Genomic DNA, 26,995 nt, shown 5'->3' with positions numbered 1-26,995 from the left:
CCGGTTGTAAGAAATGCACAAGTATTTTTAATCTTCTTTTACTGATTTTTATTCTAGAGTTTGATCATTTTCTAGTGCAGTTTTAGATTTTGTTTCATGACAGAATTACTATATTTACATAATGTCTTAATACACTCTATCCAATGTATGTAACTCAAAATCTTATCCCACTCATATTTTTCACCCCTTCCATCTTGCTAGTGAATTTTGGTAAATTTTGAGGAATTCTAACATAGCTTCATATGCTGGGAGTTGCAATTTTTTATTATTTCAGTCAGCTCAGTCACTCAGTCATGTCTGACTCTTTACAACTCTTTTTTTATTATTTGAGTTTTATTTTATTTTATTTATTTTTATTTAATATTTTATTTTAATTTAGTTTTTGTTTATTTTTATTATTTATTTGATATAATTAAAATTTTATCAAAAGGAATAACTTCTCTCCTCACTGTGAAACTGCTCTATCTTTTACTTTAAAATGAAACTATGGGGACTTCCCCAGTGCTCCCGTGGTTAAGAATCTGTCCTCCAGTACAGGGGATGAGGGTTCAATCCCTGGTCAGGGAACTAAGATCACACATGCCTCAGGGCACCTAAGCCCTGGAGCCACAACAAGAGAGCCCATGTGTCACAAGGAAAGATCCCACATCCCTCAGGAAATGAGGGATGAAGCAGGAAAGGAACAGGCTAAGCTGACTCCATTTGAGAAGAAGGAAACTCTCTCTCATTTTCTCAGCAAACTTTGGACTATATACCTGGCAGCCATGGAGTCAACGTACCTATGGCCGAACAGGCCTCCCAAACTGATAAACACCAGACCCCGTGCCTAGATTTCCCATCGCCAGAAAGAAGTAATGATCCCCTATGTGGTCAATCACTTTTGTTATCTTTATGGCACCCATTGATGTAGACCACAATGTATATACAACCAGCAGACCCCTTAGATTTTGAATCATGACTGTAACCTGACTGTATCTCTCTTTAACATTTTCCATGCTAGGTTTAAGGAATTTGGGCGTGTGGGCTTGAGCACGTACACTTCAGGTATATAAGGTTTTCACAAAAGTTGGTCGGGGTCCCTGGCTAAAGAGGAGACTCTGCTTCAGCCGCCGGTGTAGTAAAGTGCACTCCACTATCTGCGCTGTCCTTCTGAGTGAGTTTGTTTCCCTGGGTGATTGGCTATAACCTTTGGTGCATGGACCAGGGAAACTCCTCACTTTGAGGAGACAAGTCTCGTTTGGGGCTACATCACGGCTCGGATCTTCTAGATGGGGAGAGGCGCCTCGCCCCTCTGGAAAGATTCTGTTTCTCGACACCCGGACCTTTCACGTTAGTGGACAGTGGATGGCAGCAGGGAAACTGAGCCCTCAGGTAAGGAGGTTCCCACCCAGCAGGGTGGAAGAGGGTGCTGATCACACCCCCGCCCCCGGGAGGGAATGGGGGGGCACACTGACCGTGATATCACAGAAGAGGTGGTGTCTGCAAGGTCTTGGGATAAATTTGTCAGGTGGTTTCAAGAAGGCTTTTGGAGAGAAACTTGAATGTCGCAGAGGAGGTGGTGTCCGCACCATCTTGGGGCAAATTATTACCAAGCCACTGGGAGAGGGCTTTTGGGGGAAGAAACTTGGTCTTTGTGTGCCCGTATTTTTGCCCTCCCCAAGGAGGTATCCTACCTGCTGTGAAATTCTTAATCCCCTCAGGCTTGTCGGGACAGAAGGAGGGAAATACATGAGTGAATACGAATTGGCCTTTCCAGAGACAGCCTGGGACGTGGGATACCTATCTCATCTGTGTTTCCACCCACACCCGATCAAGCTCACCAGGACAGAACGAACTCTTAAAGCCAGAGGAGAAACAATCTTGGACAACATAGTGTTCTGGTTCAACTGTGTTAATCGGCAAGTGAGGACACGCTGATTCCCTTTCTCCCTCTGGGATCTAGCAGGTAAGGCTCTTCTCACTTCAATCAGGAAAGAGGCAGAATGGCAATTTCAATGCTTCATTGAGTGGAAATATCAGAAGTACCAAAAACTCCGTAGACAGAGCAAAGAGGGAAGAAAAAAGAGACCTGGAAAGGTAAGCAAAATGGGAGGAAATGAATCCAAGGCAACTGTATTGGAAAATATGATTTAAACCTAAAAAAAAAAAGTGTCCGGAGGAGATTATGGGATAAAGATGTCACCTAGCCGACTCCGTGCCCTCTGTGAGGATGAATGGCCCTTCATGGGAGTTGGATGGCCACCAGAGGGCACTATGGACTTAAACATAGTAAAAGCTGTTTATGCCGTGGTCACAGGGAATCCTGGATATCCAGATCAAATTCCCTATATTGACTCATGGCTAGGGTTAGCCCAACACCCTCCTCCTTGGACGAGGTTTTGTATCCCAAAAGGGAAGGGAAAATTATTCATGGCACAAAAATTGACTGATGATGAAAAAGATTCTACAGGATTTGGAGGGAATGACCTAGCCCCTCCTTCGTACTGGATGATGATGATGCATGCTCCACCTAGTGCTCCACCGGGACCAGAGTCTGCCTTAATGCCTGATCCAGGGCCGGCTGAAATTCCAGCAACAGCCGCTGCTCACCCGCCAGCTCCCCAGAAGATCATTAAGCTGCCATTCCGGCAGGCTCCGATCCCAGCAGAAGGAGCCTCCGGACATCGCCCCCAGCATTCCACCCCAGCCAGACCTCCCAGGCTGTACCCGCCTGTCCCAGTGAGTAGGAACAAAAAGGGGGAAGGAAACACAGGAATTAGACAGAGACTGTGCTCCGCCAAGGAACAGGGGGAAAGAACCCCGCTGCAGATGCCTCTCAGAGAGATACAACAGCCTCCAGTTCAGGACGCAGAAGGGCACTACCATCATTTTCCTCCACAGATACATTAAACTGGCAGAGACACACTCCTCCGTACTCAGGGGAGCCACAAGGTATGATTAGACTAATGGAGACTATTTTTCAAACCCACCACCCTACAGGGGCTGACATAATCCAACTACTAGTCTCCCTTTTCAGCACTGAGGAAAGACACAGGATCCCAGCTGAGGCTAGAAAATGGCTAAAAGAGATGGCCCCTGAGGGTACCATAAACCCGCAGTGGTGGGCAGAGCTAGCTGCCCCTGATGAGAGCCCCAGTTGGGGTTATAACTCAGAGGAAGGAAGGGGCCACCTAGAGAGATATCAAGATGGCTGTTTTATAAGGCCTCAGGAAGGGACCTGAAAACCCATGAATATGGCAAAACCCTCTGAAGTGATTCAAAGGGAAACCGAATCACCCTCTGAGTTCTATGAAAGACTATGTGAGGCCTATAGACTATATGCCAATAACTCCAGAGGCTGCTGGATCTCAGATGGTGATAAATGCAGCCTTCGTGTCTCAAGCCTACCCCAATATCAGACACAAACTTCAAAAGGTAGACAGGGTATTGGCCATGACTAACTCACAGATGATTGAGATCGCTGATAAGGTATTCAGAAATAGAGACATAGAGATACAATGAGAAACAGAGAAAATGGAGAGAAGATCATAAGACAGCAGATCAGAGGATCCCATTTCTGGCCACGGCTTGAGGAAGGCCCTTTCCTGGGTCCTCCCTAAAGTTCCCTCTGAGTTGGAGCCAATCTCTCAGCAAGCACCCCATGAGAAGGCCCAGAGCCACAGTGCAAGCAAACCAGTGGGCCTGATGCCGGGGCTTCAGCCATTGGGAAAATGAATGCCCCCAGAATAACGGGGAAAAGGATTTGGCACCGGCTGTTATAGGGCTGGCCGGACTGGAGACTGAATGGGGGTGCTGGGGCTCAAAGACACAAGGTCCCCACGAGCCCATGGTGGAGCTAAAAGTAGGGGACCAAATTATTGACTTTATGATAGACACTGAAGCAGAGATGTCAGTAGTAACCGAGACCATGGCACCCCTCTCAAGAAAGGCCACTGCTACAGAAGAAGTGACCGGGGTACAATCGATTAGACCTTTCTGCCTGCCCAGGAAATGCCAGATGTGGGGACATCCAGTGACTCATGAATTGCTGTACGTTCCTGAATGCCCAGTACCTCTGTTGGGAAGAGATTTGTTATCCAAGTTGGGGCACAAGTGACTTTCTCCCCTTGAGAAAAACCCACTATTTAAGTGGGCTCAACCACCTATTTATTCTCCCTCTCGGTAGCCCCTCAAGATGAATGGAGGTTACATGACCTCCCAGAAAGGAAACCTAGATGGGCTAAATGGCAGAGAAAGAGAGTTAACTCAACAATTCCCTGAGGTGTGGGTGGAAAATAACACTCCTCGCCACGCCCCCCCACCCACCCACCCCCACACCTCCCCCCCCTCGGCCCCGGGCTTGCCATACATCAAGCCACAGTAATAGAACTCAAACCCAGTGCCGCCCCAGTCAGAAAACACCACTACCAGCTGCCGCTAGAGGCTCGAATTGGCATTTTGCCATACATAAACAGACTAAAACAGGCAGGCATCCTGATTGAATGCCAGTCGGCCTGGAATACACCGACCCTGCCAGTCAAGAAAGAAGGGGGACAGGACTATAGGCCTGTGCAGGACCTCAGACTGGTCAACCAAGCCACCATGACTCTACATCCCGCCATTCCTAATCCCTGTACTTTACTTAGCCTCCTCCCACTGAGTGCTAAGATCTATACTTGTTTAGATATCAAGGATAACTTCTTCTGTATATGCCTCTCCTGGTGTCTCAACCTATTTTTGCTTTTGAATGGGAAGACCCAGAAGGGGGCACTAAACAGCAGCTCACCTGGACTTGCTTCCCACAAGGATTTAAGAATTCCCCAACTGTCTTTGGGGAAGACTTGGCTTCTGACCTGGATTCATTCCAGCCAGAGAGGTTCAGATGCTGGTTGCTACAATATGTGGACGACTTGCTTTTGGCTGCCGAGAACAGAGAAGACTCCTGGGAAGGAACCAAGGCTTTACTAGAGCTGTTGATGGAGTCCGGCTACCGAGTCTGGAAAAAGAAGCCACAGATCTGCAAAGAGGAGGCAAGATATTTGGGGTTTGTTCTGAGAGGAGACACAAGGCTGTTAGACCAGTCCAGAAAAGAGGTCATTTTGAGAATCGCACAACCAATCAGACAACAGGTCCAAGAGTTCTTGGGAGCCACTGGGTTTTGTAGGATTTGGATTGCAGGCTATTCCCCGATGGTCCAGGTGTTATATGAACTCCTAACTGGACCAAAAGGAGATTCATTAAATTGGACTAAGAGACAGCAATAGGCCTTTGAAGAACTAAAGCTGGCAATTATGTCAGCACCTGCCTTGGGCCTGCCAGACCTTGCTAACCTGTTTACATGACTGAAAAGGACAAGGTGGCTATGGGAGTGTTGACCCAGACTGTGGGGACATGGGGCAGATCCGTGGCTTATCTCTTGAAATGGCTGCATGATGTTGCCACCAAGTGGCCAGGATGCTTACAGGCAGTTTCTGTGGTTGCCTTACTGGTCTGGGAGGTAACCAAGCTGGCTTTGGGTCAAGACTTGATCATAAAAGTCAATACTTTTGAGGTCAACACTCTCCTACGAGAGAACCCCATAAATGGCTGTCAATATCCCAGATTGCTCAATACCAGAGACTGTTATGTGAGGACCCCCATGTTACTATTGAGATTTGTCAGGCCCTGAACCCAGCCACTCTCCTTCCTAGGGGAGAAGGTGGGCCTTCACATGATTGCAAGGAAGTCCTAGAAGTTTATGCCAGCAGACCCAACTTGAGAAACCAGCCAATCCTGGACCCAGACTGGGTCCTGTACACCAATGGCACCAGCCTGGTAAACGATTGTCAGGATATGCAGTAGTCACAGAAGAAACCATTATTGAGGCTGGCTCCCTGCCATCACAAGGGTCTGCTCAACGGGCTGACCTACATGCTCTAATCTGGGCCCTCCAGCTGTCAAAAGGTAAGAAGATGAATATTTACACTGACTCTAGGTATGCTTTTGCCACTTTGCACATATTTGGGGCTTTATTTAAAGGGAGAGGTCTTCTGATGGCCAATGGAAAGGACACTAAAGGCAAGGAAGAAACCTTGACTCTGTTAGATGCTGTATGGGAACCTGAAAAGGTAGTGGTGATGCATTGTCAGGGTCACCAAAGAGAAGACACCCCCCCACACCCCAAGCATGGGGAAACCGACTAGCAGATAAAGCTGCGAAACATGCAGCTAAGGAATCTGGGGCCACTGGGGGAGGACTTGTCAGAACACTTGTGCTCTCAAAAATGCTTGACCTAACTTTAACTCTCTCGCAGTATACCCTGGCCCAAGACCAGCTGGCAGAAACAGAAAAGACCACAAAAAATGAAAAAGGTTGGTAGGAACTGCCAGATGGCAGGTTACTGGTACCCGAGACATTGGCCCCCACACTGGTGTCTCAGGTCCACCAGGCAACCCACTTGGGACATGACAAAATGGAAGAATTTATTCTAAAATACTTCCTAATTTCACGATTTTCCTCCTTGTGTACAATGGAATCCAGAAACTATTGTGCCTGCTCACAGGTCAATTCTGTCCCTGGACATAAAAACCTCCAGGAATACAGTTAAAAGGCACTCTGCCCTTTGAACATTTAGAGGTGGACTTTATTGAGATGAAAACCTGCCAACATTAGCATTATCTACAAGTCTATGTACCTTCTCAGGATGGGAGGAGGCCTTCCCTATCAGACCTGGAAAAGCTAGTGAAATGGCTGGCTGTCTTCTTCAAGAAATAACCCCCAGATTCAGGATCCCAACCAGCGTAGGATGAGACAATAGCCCTGACTTTATAGCTGACTTAATCCAACAAATATGTAAAGCTCTAAATCAGTTCAGTTCAGTCTCTCAGTCTTGTCCAACTCTTTGCGACCCCTTGGACTGAAGCACACCAGGCCTCCCTGTCCATCACCAACTCCTGGAGTTTACTCAAACTCATATCCATTGGGTCGGTGATGCCATCCAACCATCTCATCCTCTGTCATCCCCTTTTCCTCCCACCTTTAATCATTCCCAGCATCACGGTCTTTTAAAATGAGTTAGTTCTTCATATCAGGTGGCCAAGTATTGGAGTTTCAGCTTCAGCATCAGTCCTTCCAATGAATATTCAGGACTGATTTCCTTTAGGATGGACTGGTTGGATCTCCTTGCAGTCCAAGGGACTCTCAAGAGTCTTCTCCAACACCACAATTCAAAAGCGTCAATTCTTTGGCTCTCAGCTTTCTTTATAGTCCAACTCTCACATTCATACACTACTACTGGAAAAACCATAGCCTTAACAAGATGGACCTTTGTTGGCAAAGTAATTTCTCTGCTTTTAATATGCTGTCTAGTTTGGTCATAACTTTTCTTCCAAGGAGTAAGAGTCTTTTAATTTCATGGCTGCAGTGTCCATTTGCAGTGATTTTGGAGCCCAAATAAAGTCTGTCACTGCTTCCACTGTTTCCCCAGCTACTTGCCATGAAGTGATGGGACCAGATGCCATGGTCTTAGTTTTCTGAATGTTGAGTTTTAAGCCAGCTTTTTCACTCTCCTCTTTTGCTTTCATCAAGAGGCTCTTTAGAAGACGTAGAGGAGGTGGTCCTAAGATGGTGGAGGAATAGGACAGGGAGACCACTTTCTCCCCCAACAAATTCATCAAAAGAACATTTAAATGCCAGGTAAATCCCACAAAACAACTTCTGAATGCTGGCAGAGGACATCAGGCACCCAGAAAAGCAGCCCATTGTCTTTGAAAGGAGATGTTTTATCAATGTTGCTGTATAGATGGAGAAGTCTTGAGGCTACTGTAAAAATAAAACTGAAAACCAAAAGCAGGAGGCTTAAGTCCAAATCCTGAGAACACCAGAGAACTTCTGACTCTAGGGAACATTAATCAACAGGAGCTCATCAAATGCCTCCATCAGCTCAGTTCAGTTCAGTCGCTCAGTCGTGTCCAACTCTTTGCGACCCCATGAATTGCAGCACGCCGGGCCTCCCTGTCCATCACCAACTCCCAGAGTTCACTCAGACTCGCCTCCATTGAGTCAGTGATGCCATCCAGCCATCTCATCCTCAGTCCCCTTCTCCTCCTGCCCCTCAATCCCTCCCAGCATCAGAGTCTTTTCCAATGAGTCAACTCTTCACATGAGGTGGCCAAAGTACTGGAGTTTCAGCTTTAGCATCATTCCTTCCAAAGAAATCCCAGGGCTGATCTCCTTTAGAATGGACTGGTTGGATCTCCTTGCAGTCCAAGGGACTCTCAAGAGTCTTCTCCAACACCACAGTTCAAAAGCATCAATTCTCCGGTGCTCAGCCTTCTTCACAGTCCAACTCTCACATCCATACATGACTACTGGAAAAACCATAGCCTTGACTAGACGGACCTTAGTCGGCAAAGTAATGTCTCTGCTTTTGAATATGCTATCTATGTTGGTCATAACTTTTCTTGAAACCAAGCACCACCCAAGGGCCAACAAGTTGCAGAGCAAGACATACCACTCAAATTCTCCAGCAACACAGGAAAACAGCCCTGAGCTTCAAAATACCAGCTGCCCAAAGTCACTCCAAACCCATTGACATCTCATAACTCATTACTGGACACTTCATTGCACTCCAGAGAGAAGAAATCCAGTTCCACCCACCAGAACACCAACACAAGCTTCCCTAACCAGGAAACCTTGACAAGCCACCTGTACAACCCCAGCCACAACGAGGAAATTCCACAATAAACAGAACTCCACAAACTGCCAGAATACGGAAAGGCCACCCCAGACACAGCAATATAAACAGGATGAAGAGACAGAGGAATACCCAACAGGTAAAGGAACAGGATAAATGCCCACCAAACCAAAGAGGAAAAGATAGGGAATCTACCTGATAAAGAATTCTGAATAATGATAGTGAAAATGATCCAAAATCTTGAAATCAAAATGGAATCACAGATAAATAGCCTGGAGACAAGAATTGAGAAGATGCAAGAAAGGTTTAACAAGGACCTAGAAGAAATTTTAAAAGGGTCAATATATAATGAATAATGCAATAAATGAGATCAGAAACACTCCGGAGGCAACAAATAGTAGAATAACAGAGGCAGAAGATAGGATTAGTGAAGTAGAATAGTAGAAATAAATGAATCAGAGGGGAAAAAAGAAAAATGAATTAAAAGAAGTGACGACAATCTCAGGGACCTCCAGGACAGTGTTAAACACCCCAACATTCGAATCATAGGAGTCTCAGAAGAAGAAGACAAAAAGAAAAACCATGAGAAAATACTTGAGGAGATAATAGTTGAAAACTTCCCTAAAATGGGGAAGGAAATAATCATCCAAGTCCAAGAAACCCAGAGAGTCTCAAACAGAATAAACCCAAGGCAAAACACCCCAAGATATATATTAATCAAATTAACAAAGATCAAACACAAAGAACAAATATTAAAAGCAGCAAGGGAAAAACAACAAATAACACACAAGGAGATTCCCATAAGGATAACAGCTGATCTTTCAATAGAAACTCTTCAGGCCAGGAGGGAATGGCAGGACATACTTAAAGTGATGAAAGAAAATAACCTACAGCCCAGATTACTGTACCCAGAAAGGATCTCATTCAAATATGAAGGAGAAATCGAAAGCTGTACAGACAAGCAAAAGCTGAGAGAATTCAGCACCACCAAACCAGCTCTCCAACAAATGCTAAAGGATCTTCTCTAGACAGGAAACACAAAAAGGGTGTATAAACTCGAACCCAAAACTATAAAGTAAATGGCAACGGGATCATACTTATCAATAATTACCTTAAACGTAAATGGGTTGAATGCCCCAACCAAAAGACAAAGACTGGCTGAATGGATACAAAAACAAGACCCCTATATATGTTGTCTACAAGAGACCCACCTCAAAACAGGGGACACATACAGACTGAAAGTGAAGGGCTGGAAAAAGATATTCCATACAAATAGAGACCAAAAGAAAGCAGGAGGAGCAATACTCATGTCAAATAAAATAGACTTTAAAACAAAGGCTGTGAAAAGAGACAAAGAAGGACACTACATAATGATCAAAGGATCAGTCCAAGAAGAAGATATAACAATTATAAATATATATGCATCCAACATAGGAGCACCGCCATCTGTAAGACAAATGCTAACAAGTATGAAAGGTGAAATTATAAGAAAGTTGTGGTACCTACACACAATGGAGTATTACTCAGCCATTAAAAAGAATATATTTGAAGCAATTCTAATGAAGTGGATGAAACTGGAGCCGATTATACAGCGTGTAATAAGCCAGAAAGAAAAACACCAATACAGTATACTAACATATATATATGGAATTTAGAAAGATGGTAACGATAACCCTGTATGCGAGACAGCAAAAGAGACACAGATATATAGAACAGTCTTTTGGACTCTGTGGGAGAGGGAGAGAGTGGGATGATTTGGGAGAATGGCATTTAAACATATATAATATCATGTAAGAAACGAATCGCCAGTCTAGGTTTGATGCAGGATACAGGATGCTTGGGGCTGGTGCAGCAGGATGACCCAGAGAGATGGTATGGGGAGGGAGGTGGGAGAGGGATTCAGGATTGGGAACACGTGTACAACCATGGTGGGTTCATGTTGATGTATGGCAAAACCAATACAGTATTGTAAAGTAAAATAAAGTAAAAAAAATTAAAATAATAAAAATAAATAAAAAGAATGTATTGAACAAAATTGGGGGACTTTTTCCCACTTGGAATAAAATTTAAAACATCTACCAAAAAAAAAAAACCAACACAGTAATAGTGGGAGACTTTAATACCCCACTCACACCTATGGACAGATCAACTAAACAGAAAATTAACTAGGAAACACAAACTTTAAATGATACAATAGACCAGTTAGACCTAATTGATATCTATAGGACATTTCACCCAAAAACAATGAATTTCACCTTTTTCTTAGGCACACACAGAACCTTCTCCAGGATAGACCACATCCTGGGCCATAAATCTAGCCTTGGTAACATCAAAAAAATTGAAATCATTCCAAGCACCTTTTCTGACCACAATGCAGTAAGATTAGATCTCAATTACAGGAGAAAAACTATTAAAAATTCCAACATATGGAGGCTGAAAAAGACGCTGGTGAATAACCAACAAATCACAGAAGAAATCAAAAAAGAAATCAAAATATGCATAGAAATGAATGAAAATGAAAACACAACAACCCAAAACCTGTGGGACACTGTAAAAGCAGTGCTAAGGGGATGGTTCATAGCAATACAGGCACACCTCAAGAAACAAGAAAAAAGTCAAATAAATAACCTAACTCTACACCTAAAGCAACTACAAAAGGAAGAAATGAAGAACCCCAGGGTTAGTGGAAGGAAAGAAATCTTTAAAATTACAGCAGAAATGAATGCAAAAGAAACAAAAGAGACCATACATAGCAAAAATCAACAAAGCCAAAAGCTGGTTCTTTGAAAGGATAAATAAAATTGACAAACCATTAGCCAGACTCATCAAGAAACAAAGGGAGAAAAATCAAATCAATAAAATTAGAAATGAAAATGGAGAGATCACAACAGACAACACAGAAATACAATGGATCATAAGAGACTACTATCAGCAAAGAAATGGACAAATTCTTAGAAAAGTACAACTTTCCAAAACTGAACCAGGAAGAAATAGAAAATCTTAACAGATCCATCACAAGCACAGAAATTGAAACTGTAATCAGAAATCTTCCAGTAAACAAAAGCCCAAGTGCAAATGACTTCACAGCTGAATTCTACCAAAAATTTAGAGAAGAGCTATCACCTATCCTACTCAAACTCTTCCAGAAAATTGCAGAGGAAGGTCAACTTCCAAACTCATTCTATGAGGCCACTATCACCCTAATACCAAAACCTGACAAAGATGCCACGAAAAAAGAAAACTACAGGCCAATATCACTGATGAACATAGATGAAAAATCCTTGACAGAATTCTAGCAATCAGAATCCAACAACACATTAAAAAGATCATACACCATGACCAAGTCGGCTGTATCCCAGGGATGCAAGGATTCTTCAATATCCGCAAATCAATCAATGTAACACACCACATTAACAAATTGAAAAATAAAAGCCATATGATTATCTCAATAGATGCAGAGAAAGCCTTTGACAAAATTCAACATTGATTTATGATTAAAAAAAAAAACTCTCCAGAAAGCAGGAATAGAAGGAACATACCTCAACATAATAAAAGCTATATATGACAAACCCACGGCAAACATTATCCTCAATGGTGAAAAATTGAAAGCATTTTCCCTAAAGTCAGGAACAAGACAAGGGTGCCCACTTTCACCGCTACTAGTCAACATAGTTCTGGAAGTTTTGGCCACAGCAATCAGAGCAGAAAAAGAAATAAAAGTAATCCAAATTGGAAAAGAAGTAAAACTCTCACTGTTTGTAGAGGACATGATCCTCTACATAGAAAATCCTAAAGACTCCACCAGTTGCAGGATATAAAATCAATGCACAGAAATCCCTTGCATTCCTATGCACTAATAATGAGAAAATAGAAAGAGAAATTAAAGAAACAATCCCATTCACCATTGCAACTAAAAGAATAAAATACTTAGGAATATATCTACTTAAAGAAACTAAAGACCTATATATAGAAAACTATAAAACATTGGTGAAAGAAATCAAAGAGGACACTAATAGATGGAGAAATATACCATGTTCATGGATCAGAAGAATCAATATAGTGAAAATGAGCATACTACCCAAAGCAATATATAGATTCAATGCAATCCCTATCAAGCTACCAATGGTATTTTTCACAGAGCTAGAACAAATAATTTCACAATTTGTATGGAAATACAAAAAACCTCGAACAGCCAAAGTAATCTTGAGAAAGAAGAACGGAACTGGAGGAATCAACCTGCCTGACTTCAGGCTCTACTACAAAGCCACAGTCATCAAGACAGTATGGTACTGGCACAAAGACAGAAATATAGATCAATGGAACAAAATAGAAAACCCAGAGGTAAATCCACACACCTATGGACGCCTTATCTTTGACAAAGGAGGCAAGAATATACAATGGATTAAAGAAAATCTCTTTCACAAGTGGTGCTGGGAAAACTGGTCAACCTCTTGCAAAAGGATGAAACTAGAACACTTTCTAACACCATACACAAAAATAAACTCAAAATGGATTAAAGATCTAAATGTAAGACCAGAAATTATAAAACTCCTAGAGGAGGACGTAGGCAAAACACTCTCAGACATAAATCACAGCAGGATCCTCTATGACCCACCTCCCAGAATATTGGAAATAAAAGCAAAAATAAACAAATGGGATCTAATTAAAATTAAAAGCTTCTGCACAACAAAGGAAACTATAAGCAAGGTGAAAAGACAGCCTTCAAAATGGGAGAAAATAATAGCAAATGAAGCAACTGACAAACAACCAATCTCAAAAATATACAAGCAACTCCTGCAGCTCAATTCCAGAAAAATAAACGACCCAATCAAAAAATGGGCTGCCGGGGTCCAGCCCCAGTGGATCCAGGGTAATTCGAAGGTGGGGACAGAATCGGCGTCCTGGAAAAAACTTATTTAGTTACAGATATAGAGGGAGATTAGAAACAGATAGTGTAGTAGGAGAATTAGTGGAGAAAAGAGGCTGAATAACTGGTTTACATGGAATACCAATCACCACCTACGTAGGCCACAGGCATCTTTCCATTCTCCCGAAGGAGAGGAGGCACTGAGGCCTCCCCTGTTCAATCTTAGAAGCCCCGGCAAAGTCAGTAGGCTTGGTGTGTACCCTCGTACCAGATGGGAAGTCAGCCAGGAAAACGGGGAGCAAGAAAGAAACAACACGGGGGAATCAGTCTTTCCGGAAACTGATCCAATTTCTTTATTTTTCAGGTTTGTGTTCTATACTCACCATCAATATAGCCCCCAATAAAGAAGTTTCTTAAAAATATAAAGTGAAACATTTCCTTGTTAGCAATCTTGAATAGATAGACTACTAGAGTGAGTTATGAAGTACAAAGGAAAATAATATCAGATTGAAAACCATAAATGCAGAAGGAAATGAGGATAAAAGGAAAGAATAGTTTAGAAATAAATGTAAATAAATTTTTCTTTATAAAGAAATTCTAGAACTATCTCATGAAGAATAAGATACATGCAGAATTAAGATGCATGATCACAGTAATAGAAAAATCGGAATGTTGAAATGGTATTAGCATTTGGGAGAGGTGATAAAAGCAATTAATTTTATTATTCTATATTAAGTAAAGGTTTCAGAATTTGACCACTAAAGTAACTGCAGAAGTTTTGCCTATGATTGGAACTAACAAGGTTATAGAGGGAAAATGGAATAAAAAATAATTAAATCATTGTCAATGAAACAAAGAGAAGGGTCAAAGGGTCAGGAAGGAGTAAGATGATTGAAATAATACCAATTGTTTCTGCTCAGTCGATCAGTCATGTCCCACTCTTTGCCACTCCACGGACTGGAGCACTCCAGGCTCCCCTATCCTTCACTATCTCCCAGAGTTGCTCAATTCCTGTCCATTGAGTCAGTGATACCATCCAACCATCTCATCCTCTGCTGCCCCCTGTCTTTTTTACCTTCAATCTTTTCCAGGATCAAGGCCTATTCCAATTAGTCTGCTCTTGTATCAATATCCAAAATACTGGAGCTTCAGCTTCAGCATCAGTCTTTCCAATGAATATTCAGGGTTGGTTTCCTTTAGGATTGACTGGTTTTATCTCCTTGCTGTCCAAGGGAGGGACTCTCAAGAGTCTTCTCCAGCACAACAATTTGAAATCATCAATTCTTCACCACTCAGCCTTCCTTATGAACCAACTGTCACACCTGTACATGACTACCAGAAAAACAATAGCTTTGACTATATGGGCTTCTGTTGGTCAAGTGATGTCTCTGCTTTTTCATATGCTGTCCAGGTTTGTCATAGCTTTCTTTTCAAGAAGCAAATGTATTTTCATTTTATGGCTACAGTCTCTGTCTCCAGTCATTTTGGAACCCAAGAAAAGAAAATCTGTCACTACTTCCAATTTTCCCCCTTCAATTTGTCATGAAGTGATGGCCTGATCTTAGTTTTTGTATATTGAGTTTTATGCCAACTTTTTCACTTTCCTCTTTAACCCTCAATGAAGCTATGAACAATGCCATGCAGGGCCACCCAAGACAGATGAATCATACTGAAGAGTTATGAGAAAACGTTATGGAGGAGGGAATGGCAAGCAACTACAGTATTCTTGTGGAGAGAACCCCATGAACAGTATGAAAAGGCAAAAATATATGAGGCCACAAGATGAGCCTCCCCCCTCCCCCCCAACCACCACCACCTAGGTCAGAAGATGTCCAATATACTACTGAGGAAGAGCAGAGGGGAATTTTCTATAGCTCCAGAAAGAATAAAGCAGATGGGCCAAAACAGCTGATGTTCTGTTGTGGATGTGTCTGGTGGTGAAAGCAAAGCCTGATGCTGTAAAGAACAACATTACATAGCAATTTGAAATGTTAGGTCCTCAAATCAAGACGTTGTCAAGCAGGAGATGGCAAGAGTGAACATCAACATTTTAATCAGTGAACTAAAATGGATGGGAATGGTTGAATTTAATTCAGATGACCATTATATCTACTACTGAGGGCAAGAATCCCTTAGAAGAAATGGAATAGGGGATGGATGGCATGGTGGCAGAATTTTTGGAACAGACTCTCAATTTAATGCCTACAATGAAAAGATGAAGAAAGTTGAGAAAAAGACTGAAAAAGCATCTCATATACCAGACCACCTAACCTGCCTCTTGAGAAACCTGTATGCAGGTCAGGAAGCAACAGTTAGAACTGGACATGGAACAACAGACTGGTTCCAAATAGGAAAAGGAGTATGTCAAGGCTGTATATTGTCACCCTGCTTATTTAACTTCTATGCAGAGTACATCATGAGAAAAGCTGAACTGGAAGAAACACAAGCTGGAATCAAGATTGCCGGGAGAAATATCGATAACCTCAGATATGCAGATGACACCACCCTTATGGCAGAAAGTGAAGAGGAACTAAAAAGCCTGTTGATGAAAGTGAAAGAGGAGAGCAAAAAAGTTGGCTTAAAGCTCAACATTCAGAAAACTAAGATCATGGCATCCGGTCCCATCACTTCATGGGAAATAGATGGAGAAACAGTGGAAATAGTGTCAGACTTTATTTTTTTGGACTCCAAAATCACTGCAGATGGTGATTGCAGCCATGAAATTAAAAGACGCTTACTCCTTGGAAGAAAAGTTATGACCAACCTAGATAGTATATTCAAAAGCAGAGACATTACTTTGCCGACTAAGGTCCGTCTAGTCAAGGCTATGGTTTTTCATGTGGTCATGTATGGATGTGAGAGTTGGACTGTGAAGAAGGCAGAGCGCCGAAGAATTGGTGGTTTTGAACTGTGGTGTTGGAGAAGACTCTTGAGAGTCCTTTGGACTACAAGGAGATCCAACCAGTCCATTCTGAAGGAGATCAACCCTGGGATTTCTTTGGAAGGAATGATGCTAAAGCTGAAACTCCAGTACTTTGGCCACCTCATGCAAAGAGTTGACTCATTGGAAAAGACTCTGATGCTGGGAGGGATTGGGGAAAGGAGAAGAAGGGGACGACAGAGGATGAGATGCCTGGATGGCATCACGGACTCGATGGACTTGAGTCTGAGTGAACTCCGGGAGATGATGATGAACAGGGAGGCCTGGCGTGCTGCAATTCATGGGGTCGCAAAGAGTCGGACATGACTGAGCGACTGAACTGAACTGAACTGAACTGAATAAACCTTCCGGAAAATATGCATTTCCTGAATTGAAACTAGTAGCTAACATTGCTTCTGGGGAGCAGAAATATACATATGACTTGGCCACTAAGTGATTAAAAAGAATATTAACAACATTTAATTAATTTCTTAGTGGGAGCTTTCAAAATACAGTTTTCCTGAGGAAGTTTTAAGGGCCATTTTGCTAATCTTACAAAAATGATTCAAGTAATGGAAAGAGTGTTAACTAAAGTCTTTCCCCCAACATTGTACCATAGGCCTGAAGCCAAAATTGGTCTTTAAACCTTTTAAATATATAGTGGCCATTTCAGGAACTCTTGGTAGTGGTGTTGGCCTCCTACTGAATTTTAAATACCTTTTTGGAATTTGCATAAATATCAAATGCCATGGATTGAACTATACCAGTCTGTACAGTATGAGTGAGTGCCGAATCCAGAATAGCCAGTGCCAGGAATTTCTTCTTATCTGGAGCTGACCAGTTTGAAGTGACTCTTTGGGAAGTCCTTTTTGATTGCAATGTACCACTGTTATGTATAAATTAAGGCATTTATGAATTGATGTAAGACTAGTTTAGTCTAAATGTTTTCAGGTTACTTGAACTTTTTTTAAAAATTTGAGCTTTATTTCTGCTATTTACCCTTTCATTTTTGTATATCAAGCTTTCTTTGTATTAAAGCAGTGTCCTGAAACTGTACTGGCTTGCTGTATTTGCACTTGGAGCTACTGAAATAAATGTGATTTTGTTTGATTTTTTAAAAAAAGAAAAAGAAGAAATGGAATAGCCCTCATGGTCAACAAGAGTATGAAATGCAGTGCTTGGATATAATCTCAAAAATGACAGAATGATCTAGTTTCATTTCCAAGGCAGACCATTCAACATAATGGGAATCTAAATCTATGCTCCAAGTGCTAATGCTGAAGAAGCTGAAGCTAACTGGTTCTATGAAGACCTACAAGACCTTCTAAACTAAGAGCAAAAGAAGATATCCTTTTCACTACAGGGGACTGGAATGCAAAAGTAGGAAGTCGGTCAAGAGATGCCTGGAGTAATAGGCAAGTTTGGCCTTGGAGTACAAAATGAAGCAGGGCAAAGGCTAACAGAGTTTTGTCAAGGGAATACACAGGTCATAGCAAATAACCTTTTCCAATAACACAAGAGACAACTTTACACATGGACATCCCCAAGTAGTCAATACCAAAATCAGGTTGATTGTATTTTTTGCAGCTAATGATAGAGAAGTTTCATACAGTCAGCAAAAACAAGACTTGGAGCTGATTGTGGCTCAGATCATGAACTCCTAATTGCAAAATTCAGGCTTACATTGAGGAAAGTAGGGAAAACCACTGGACCATTCAGATAAGATCTATCAAATCCATTTCACAGTAGAGGTGATGAATAAATTCAAGGGATTAGGTCTAATAGGCAGAGTGCCTGAAGAACTATAGACAGAGGTTCATAGCACTGCAGAGACCACAACCAACCCCAAGAAAGAGAAATGCAAGAAGGTAAAGTTGTTGTCTGAGGAGGCTTTACAAATACCTGAGGAGAGAAGAGAAGCAAAAAGCAAACAAGAATTGATTAGATATACCCAAAGAAGAACAATGCTAAGACATAGAGGCAAACAATAGAATGGATAAAATTAGAGATCTCTTAAAGAAAATTTGAGATATCAAGGGGACATTTCATGCAAGGATGGGCATGATAAAGGACAGAAATGGCAAGGACCTAACAGAAGGAGAAGAGATTAAGAAGAGGAGGCAAGAATACGCAGAAGAACTACACAAAAAAAGTCTTAATGACTGGGATAACCTCAATGGTGTGGTCACTCACCTAGAGCCAGGCATCTTGGAATGTGAAGTCAAGTGAGTCTTAGGAAACATCACTATGAACAAAGATAGTGGAGGTAAGGGAATTCCAGATGAGCTATGTCAAATCGTAAAAGATGATGCTATTAAAGTGCTGCACTCAATATGCTATTAAATTTGGAAACCTCAGCAGTGGCCACAGGACTAAAAAATATTTGTTTTCATTCCAATCCCAAAGAATTGGACAATGCCAAAGAATGTTCAAACTATTGTACAATTGTGCTCGTTTCACATGCTAGTGAGGTTATTCTCAAAATACTTCAAGCTAGACTTTAGCAGTACATGAATGGGGAACTTCCAGATATACAAGCTGGGTTTAGAAAAGGCAGAGGAACCAGATGTCAAATTGCCAACATTCATTGGATCAGAGAAAGCAAGAGAATTCTGGAAAAACATCTGCTTTATTGACTACAATAAAGCCTTTGACTGTGTAGATTGCAACAAACTGTGGAAAAGTCTCAATGTGATGGGAATACCTGACTACCTTACCTGTCTCCTGAGAAACCTGTATGTGGGCCAAGAAACAACAGTCAGAACCTTATATGGAACAGCTGACTGGTTCTAAATCAGGAAAGGACTAAAACAAGCTATATATTGTTATCTGTTTATTTATCTTATATGCAGAGTACATCATGCAAAAGACTGAGTTGGATGAATCACAAGTTAGAATCAAGATTATTGGGAAAAATATCAACAACCTCAAATATGCAGATGGATGCCACTCTAATGGCAGAAAGTGAAGCTAAAAAGTCATCTCAGATTTACCTGTAGTTAGGTGAAATGTCAACGTACAAAACATTCAGTTCTTATTGATGACTTTGTATTATAGATTTCATAGATTGTTAGTAAATATGTTCAACAGTCTTTTATTTAAACATTGAAACAAGCTGTAATTTGTTTCTTGATAAACATAAATTGAATGGAAATTTTAGCTTATAGAAATGTCCATAACTATTTTTGTAGAAAATGTCCATAAAAATGGAAACATCAAATTTTTGAAAGTGGAAATAACATCTTCACTCACAAATTATTAAATTTTTCATATAGTATTTCATATTATTCAATAGTATCTAATATTGCCAATAGCCCCAAATTCCTGTATTTGTAGATAAAAATTTAAGACTCTCTCTGATCCCTTTGATCTGAGATATAGGGTGTGTCCTCTGGATTGGGTTATCCTGTGATTGGGTTGTTCACTCTCTTCCCATGTAAAAGCAGAATCAGAGACAGAAGTCACTGTGCTTTCTGGCAGGGCTCAGGCTGGCTGCCTCTCAGCAGTGAGTCAGGAGAAGCTCTGGAAGCTCTTAGAAGATGGGGGAACCTGCATTGACCAGATTTCTCAGCCAACCTCTTCTGGTGTGTGTGGAATCCATATTGTTGGCAAGAGTATTCATTAGGATGATTTTTCTTGTTTAAAATCTCACTAAGCAGAATTTAGCTCTTGAAATAGGAAGATACCTGGTCCCCTAGTGGTAAAGAATTTGCCTGCCAATAGGAGATGACAGGAGAAGGCAATGGCACCCTACTCCAGTACTCTTGCCTGGAGAATCCCATGGACAGAGGAGCCTGGTAGACTGCAGTCCATGGGGTCGCTAAGAGTCGGACACGACTGAGCGACTTCACTTTCACTTTTCACTTTCATGCATTGGAGAAGGAAATGGCAACCCACTCCAGTGTTCTTGCCTGGAGAATCCCAGGGACAATGGAGCCTGGTGGGCTGCCATCTCTGGGGTCGCAGAGAGTCGGACACCACTGAAGCAACTTAGCAGCAGCAGGAGATGACAGAGACTCTGGTTTTATCACTGGGTCAGGAAGATCCCTGGAGAAGGAAATGGCAACCCAATCCAGTATTCTTGCCTGGAAAATCCCATGGACAGAGCAGCCTGTCAGGCTACATCCCATGGGGTTGCAGAGAATTGGACACCACTTAGCAACTAAACAACAACATTTCTTATTGAAAGTTATTTCCCAGGTTTTAAGGTTTCTTAATAAATATTCAAGTTTGTGTATAATTTTGTATATGCAGCTTTCTTGGGATAATTGATGAAGTGTGTGTGTGTGTGTGTGTGTGTGTGTGTGTGTGTGTATTTAAACCAAAATCCTTAGGTAGTGGAAGTCGTTTTTGGCCCTAGAGTAGTTAAATTGTTCTCCTCTATGGACAGTTCTTTTCCCACAGAGTGTTTGGTCTTTTTTTTTTCTTTTTCCTTCTTCTTCTTGTTTTTTAAAATTCTGTTCTGTGCTTCAAATAGGCCTTCTCTGGGAGGGACTGGGGGCAGGAGGAGAAGGGGACGACAGAGGATGAGATGGCTGGATGGCATCACCGACTTGATGGACGTGAGTCTGAGTGAACTCCAGGAGATGGTGATGGACAGGAGGCCTGGCGTGCTGCAACTCATGGGGTCGCAGGGAGTCAGACACGACTGAGTGACTGAACTGAACTGAACTGACCTAATCTCTTATCATCCATCATTGTAGATAATTTATTTTCCTATTCCCTCTCCTTACTTCTCTCTATATCTCCCTCTTATTCCCCCGGTTTCTATGTTGATCTTACTGTTTATCATAACACTTAATTATATTTAACCCTATTATTAGACATTTCTTAATTTATGACCCTTTTCTCTCCCCAAGATGAAAATAATCTGAGCACTGAATTGGTTAAGTTAAATTCTGAGTCTTGGGTTTTAACAAACAACTCAGCATATAAGGGCTGATGGATAAATAAGCAGATCAAGTCATTTTTCTATCAAACATTCCATTATATCTTGACTAATGTAAGAGTTAGTCTAATAATAATGTCAGGAAAACAGGAACAAAATGAGGTTTATGGTTTCCCTTTAAAAATATCTTCAGGAGACAGAAATGTGAGATTTAAAGGAAAGGAGCCTCATCAGTAGGTTTACAATTTAAATAGATTAGTGTGATGAGTCTCATAATGGATCTCAGAGAGAAAGGGTTGAAATCTTAGTGGCAAGTGATTGCAATTGAGAACAAAAGAGATAAACTCATTTTATAATTATAGTTGTATGAATTTGTTAGAAAAACTTGGAAAGTGCTTTTTGGAGTGTGCATAGTTTCTCAAAAAAAAAAAAAAGATATTTGTGCTCCTTGGAAAGCCAAAGCAATGTGATTATATCCAAGAAAATATTAAATTTCTCCGTCTTCATTCAGTAGTCAACTTACTGAGAAAGGCAATCAAAGATAAGTAGATAATATTACACATAAAATTTGAAAATTGACAAAGAGACAATGTAAAATTTATTTTGATATGGCATCAGGAAAGGTCATTCTGTGGAAATGGTACTTTGTAGATCAAATGAAAGATTCCCATGAATTATTGAAAAATTGGGAAGCTTCAGATAGATTCCAAAGGTCAAATGGTCGGCTAGTTGGCATAAGAGTGTGGAGTGGTAGGGTGTCCAGAGTGCCGTTCAGGGTTAGATGGGATATTAGTTCCAACAAGTGAGTTTATGGGGACATTGAGATAAAGATGAATTATTTGGGGGAACTGGTTGATTCAGCTTGTGACCTGGTCACTGTGAGTTGAGTCATGAATATTATCACTGATGTGGTGGGTGGACAGATGGATATTTGCCTTTTAGGGTTGAACTCAGATCAAGGAAACCGAGAATTTCTTGTTCATTAAGAATATTTGAAGCCAGGGAAATGGATGGGATTGCCTGGAAGAAGGTGTAGATGTAGAACAGATGTGAAGGCAGGACAGATCTATAAGAAGCAAGAATCATTAAGTGAGATAAAAGAGAGGAGTAAGAGGAGGGGAAGAAGGGAGAAAACAGCTGCTTAATGTGGGGAAAAGGAACTTTGTGAAGAGAATATGGCTTTTCTAAGTTATGTCATAAGCAGGAGGATATTTGAGGGAAGATGGGACTTGGGTTTGAAAGCAAAGTATCTGAGAGTTGAGAGGTACATGATCACATTGGAGATCAGGTACTAAAGGATGATGAAAATTAGATAAGTGTATGTCTTAAAGGAAAGTAAAAGAAGAGATATCAAAAAGTTTAATGTCTTGATATTTGACGAACCCTGTGATCTCTTTGTCCAGGTGATGTTGGATTCAGGGGACCAGGATGTTTTGACCAACTGCAAAGTTTGTGGTTGACAGTGACAGGGATGGGAAAAGGAAAACATCCTCAAAGGAGGATGACTAGGGGAAAGTCTGGAATTGGTACTGGATGATGACCTGGAGCTTTCTGTTCTTTGAATATCTGCTTGATGCCCCAGGATTCAGTTCTCAATGTGTGCTGCCTCTATTAACAGTGTCACCATCCAATGGGAATGCTTGGAAATGCAATCTTTTGTCTCCACCCCAGACTATTGGCATTGAGAGCCAGAAGTCTGAGTTCTGTCAATCCACTGAATAAATGTGATGCACAGAGCAATTTGAGATTCATTTCACTGGGGAGAGTGCAGTGTGGTTATCCAAACGTGCTGAGAACATTCTCTCTGACTGGCAGTGGTTTCATCCTACACTTTGCTCACATTTTACATTTCATTTTGTTTTAAAAGGGGAGGTTCAAAAGAAAAATGATGCCAAAATATTGGAGAAGAAAAGACAAGAGCTTTTCGCCAAGGCCAAGCAGAGACATCATGACAGATCTGTACTTCCTCTAAGGCTGACCAGATGCACTTTCCAAAAGCCAATCACAAGGATCACCTCCCATCCTGGTGATGTGGTCAGGCACTGTCGATGAGAGGGGACCCTGGGAGAAGCTGTAGCAAGTCTGTGCATTCAGGAGGCTGCAGGAGCTCCAGGCCTACAGCCCTAAAGGAGAGCCTTTCAGGACCTTGGACAGCACAAATATTTTGTGGGTAATTGCTGGCTTTGCACACCAGCCCTGAGCCCATCACTGCTGAGTCTTCTGACAAGGCAGAGAGGGACCCAAGATTGGGACTTTTCCTCCCACAGGCCCTCTGCAGATGGCCAGTAACAGATATAGATATTTGCCGACAGTCTCAGATAGTGAAGACAGCAAGGGAGAGATTGGTTATGGCCTTGAGGGCAGACAGACTTGCCAAGAATGTTCTTGAGGACTAAAGGAAAAATAGGAGAAGATTGTCTTGTAGAAACCGAGTGGTCCCTGGGAAGTGGTTCACAGGGGGTGGGGACAGTCCTCTGTTCCACTTGCCACTTTCACAGTCAACCGGTTTCTGAACTAAGATGCTTTGTTATATCAACTTTGTACTCTAAATGCTTACTAGACAAAAACAAGAGGCATAAATGTTTTTGGGGATAAGAGATTTGGTTTCATGTGACAAGAGTAAGGATTTTTGCATATCTTTATACACCTCAATTTCTGCTTGTCAGAATTTCTTTATTGAATTCTACACAGGCACTCTAGCTTGGGGAATTATTTAGTGTTTTTAGTTATTATATTTTCTTACATTCTTTATACTTAAGCAAGAAACAATCTATTCTAAAGAGATTGTTTCAAGCTTGTTTTTACTTCTTCTTTTTAACATGAGTTACTTCCTTTCTTTTTATCATTCCTGTGCCAAATGCTAAATCAAACAGAAGACATTTTACTGTAAATCAATTAGCACTTATGCTACGTGTTACATCCTATCTGTTACCTAAAAATTGTGTGTATTGTTTTTGAAGAATGTCATTTTATAAAATGCTATTTATTTTTTTTTTTTTAGTTTAGTTTTGGCTGCTGAGTCTTCCATTGCTGCCCGTCGGCTTTCTCTATCTGTGGAGAGCTGGGATAGTCTCTAGTTGTCGTGCCCAGGCGTCTCATTGTGGTGCCTCCTCTTGTTGCTTGGATTCAGTTTCTAGCACATGGACTTAGTTGCTTCAGGGCACGTGAAATCAGGGATCAAATCCTTATGCCCTGTATTGGCAGGCAGATTTTTAACCACTGGACCACCAGGGAAGTCCTACATGGGTATTCTTAAAAATTAGATTTGAATTTTGATTCTTAAGAAGGAACATTTGGGCTCCAAAATCACTGCAGATGGTGACTGCAGCCATGAAATTAAAAGATGCTTACTCCTTGGAAGAAAAGTTATGACCAACCTAGATAGCATATTCAAAAGCAGAAACATTACTTTGCCGACTAAGGTCTGTCTAGTCAAGGCTATGGTTTTTCCAGTGTTCATGTATGGATGTGAGAGTTGGACTGTGAAGAAGGCTGAGCGCCAAAGAATTGATGCTTTTGAACTGTGGTGTTGGAGAAGACTCTTGAGAGTCCCTTGGACTGCAAGGAGATCCAACCAGTCCATTCTGAAGGAGATCAGTCCTGGGATTTCTTTAGAAGGAATGATGCTAAAGCTGAAACTCCAGTACTTTGGCCACCTCATGCGAAGAGTTGACTCATTGGAAAAGACTCTGATGCTGGGAGGGATTGGGGGCAGGAGGAGAAGGGGACGACAGAGGATTAGATGGCTGGATGGCATCACTGACTCGATGGACGTGAGTCTGAGTGAACTCCGAGAGATGGTGATGAACAGGGAGGCCTGGTGTGCTGCGATTCATGGGGTCGCAAAGAGTCGGACACGACTGAGTGGCTGAACTGAAGAAGGAACATGTTTTTTGGAAACATTTTCTGCTGAAAATGACTTGCCAGCAATCTTGCTGCCCTGACCAAAAGTAAGTCCAAGTCACCTCAATTTGTTCACCTCAGTGTTGGGCCCATCATAATTTGTAATTTTTCAAGAAACACATCATTGCTTATTCAATAAATAATTCATTTTACTTATAAACACTCCATTCAATAAACATCATAATTGTTTCCATTGAACACATAGAAGGTGGAATAAAGGTGTCATGCTACAGAAGTCCCAGGGGGACAGTATCAGGAAGGAAAATAATGACATTTTCTGGAATTCTTTGTACAATTTTGATAAAGTTGCTTTATCAGTAGTGAAGCGGGAAGGCTGATTCCAGAGGGCCAAAGAGGACTTTCCTGGTGGCTCAGATGGTAAAGCGTCTGCCCACAACGCAGAAGACCCAGGTTCAATCCCTGCGTTGGGAAGATCTCTTGGAGAAGGAAATGGCAACCCACTCTAGTATTCTTGTCTGGAAAATCCCATGGATGAAGGAGCCTGTTAGGCTACAGTCCATGGGGTTGCAAAGAGTTGGACACGACTGAGCAACTTCACTTTCACTAAAAAGTGACTGATAAATAGGACAGAGAGAGAGTAGAGGTGGGCAGTTATGCCTTCTGTCAACAGGCTCTGGATTTAACTCTGCATACGTCTGATAAGTTCTCCCCATTGCTGGTAGTACTTACTAAGATTTTCTTCTGTGATTTCAAAGTTCAAGACACCAATGAATTTGTTCAGGTTCTCAAGTTTTCTCCATCATGGATTTAGTTTCCTGCCCAATTCCCCATAGCTGAGGGAGATGAGAGAGATTTCAGGGAGGGACGCAGACTGGACCTGTCCTGGCTCTGTGGTGAGAGCCTGTGCTGCTCCAGAAAACACCTCTAGGAGCACCTCCAGGGCGACTCAGCATCGCTGCTATGGCTTCTGAGTTCTGGCACCCTTGAATCAATCCTGGGCACCTTTCTGTCTTCCTGCAAAGCATCGTTTGAACAGAGTGTGACAAGAGTAAAAAATAAATATTTTCAACTTTTATATATTTTATATATAATTTATATAATTAATTTATAGTTTATATATGAATTTATATATAATTTTATATATTATATAAAATGTATATAGTGTATATCATATATTATAGATATCATATATATTATATATGTTTAATATATATTTATTTAATATATTATATATAGAAATATATAAACATATATTAAAATATATTTAAAATATAAATGTATATTATGTAGATCATATATAGTTATATTTTATTTATATAATTAATATATATTATATACATAAATTTATACATATAATTTATATAAATATAATATAATTAAAATTATTAATATACAAATTATATACGTTGTTATTAAATTATAAAATTATTAATATTAATATAAATTATTGAGTAAAATTATAATTTATAATTGTGATGTGATATAAATAAATATAAATATATGCCATGAAACATATATGAATTCATTATTTAATTCTAAAAGACATAAAAATTAGTTAATAATAATCATTCTCAAATGCTTCCCAAAAAAGCAAAAAAGAGGGCAGAATTTCAAACTTATTTTGTGAGGTCAGTATTAGCCTTATACTAGGCATCACTGACTCGATGGCCGTGAATCTGAGTGAACTCCAGGAATTGGTGATGAACAGGGAGGCCTGGCATGCTGCGATTCATGGGGTCGCAAAGAGTCGGACATGACTGAGCAACTGAACTGAACTGAAAGCCAGACAGTGACAATACAAAA

The 26,995-nt window shown here is 41.1% G+C and overlaps 1 non-coding gene and 1 pseudogene across 1 annotated transcript; both read left to right on the top strand.

Moving 5' to 3' along the window:
- The window catches only part of LOC102186292, a 79,259-nt pseudogene that overhangs the window by 7,422 nt on the left and 44,842 nt on the right, over positions 1 to 26,995 (top strand).
- TRNAC-ACA lies at positions 25,592 to 25,664 on the top strand. Its single transcript has one exon. It is a non-coding gene; the product is annotated as a tRNA-Cys (tRNA).

This window comes from Capra hircus, chromosome 7 (assembly GCF_001704415.2).
Source record: "Capra hircus breed San Clemente chromosome 7, ASM170441v1, whole genome shotgun sequence".
In the NCBI taxonomy this organism is placed as follows: Eukaryota; Metazoa; Chordata; class Mammalia; order Artiodactyla; family Bovidae; genus Capra; species Capra hircus.
Note: the sequence above shows the minus strand (reverse complement) of the source record. Positions and strands in the feature narration are given on the sequence as shown.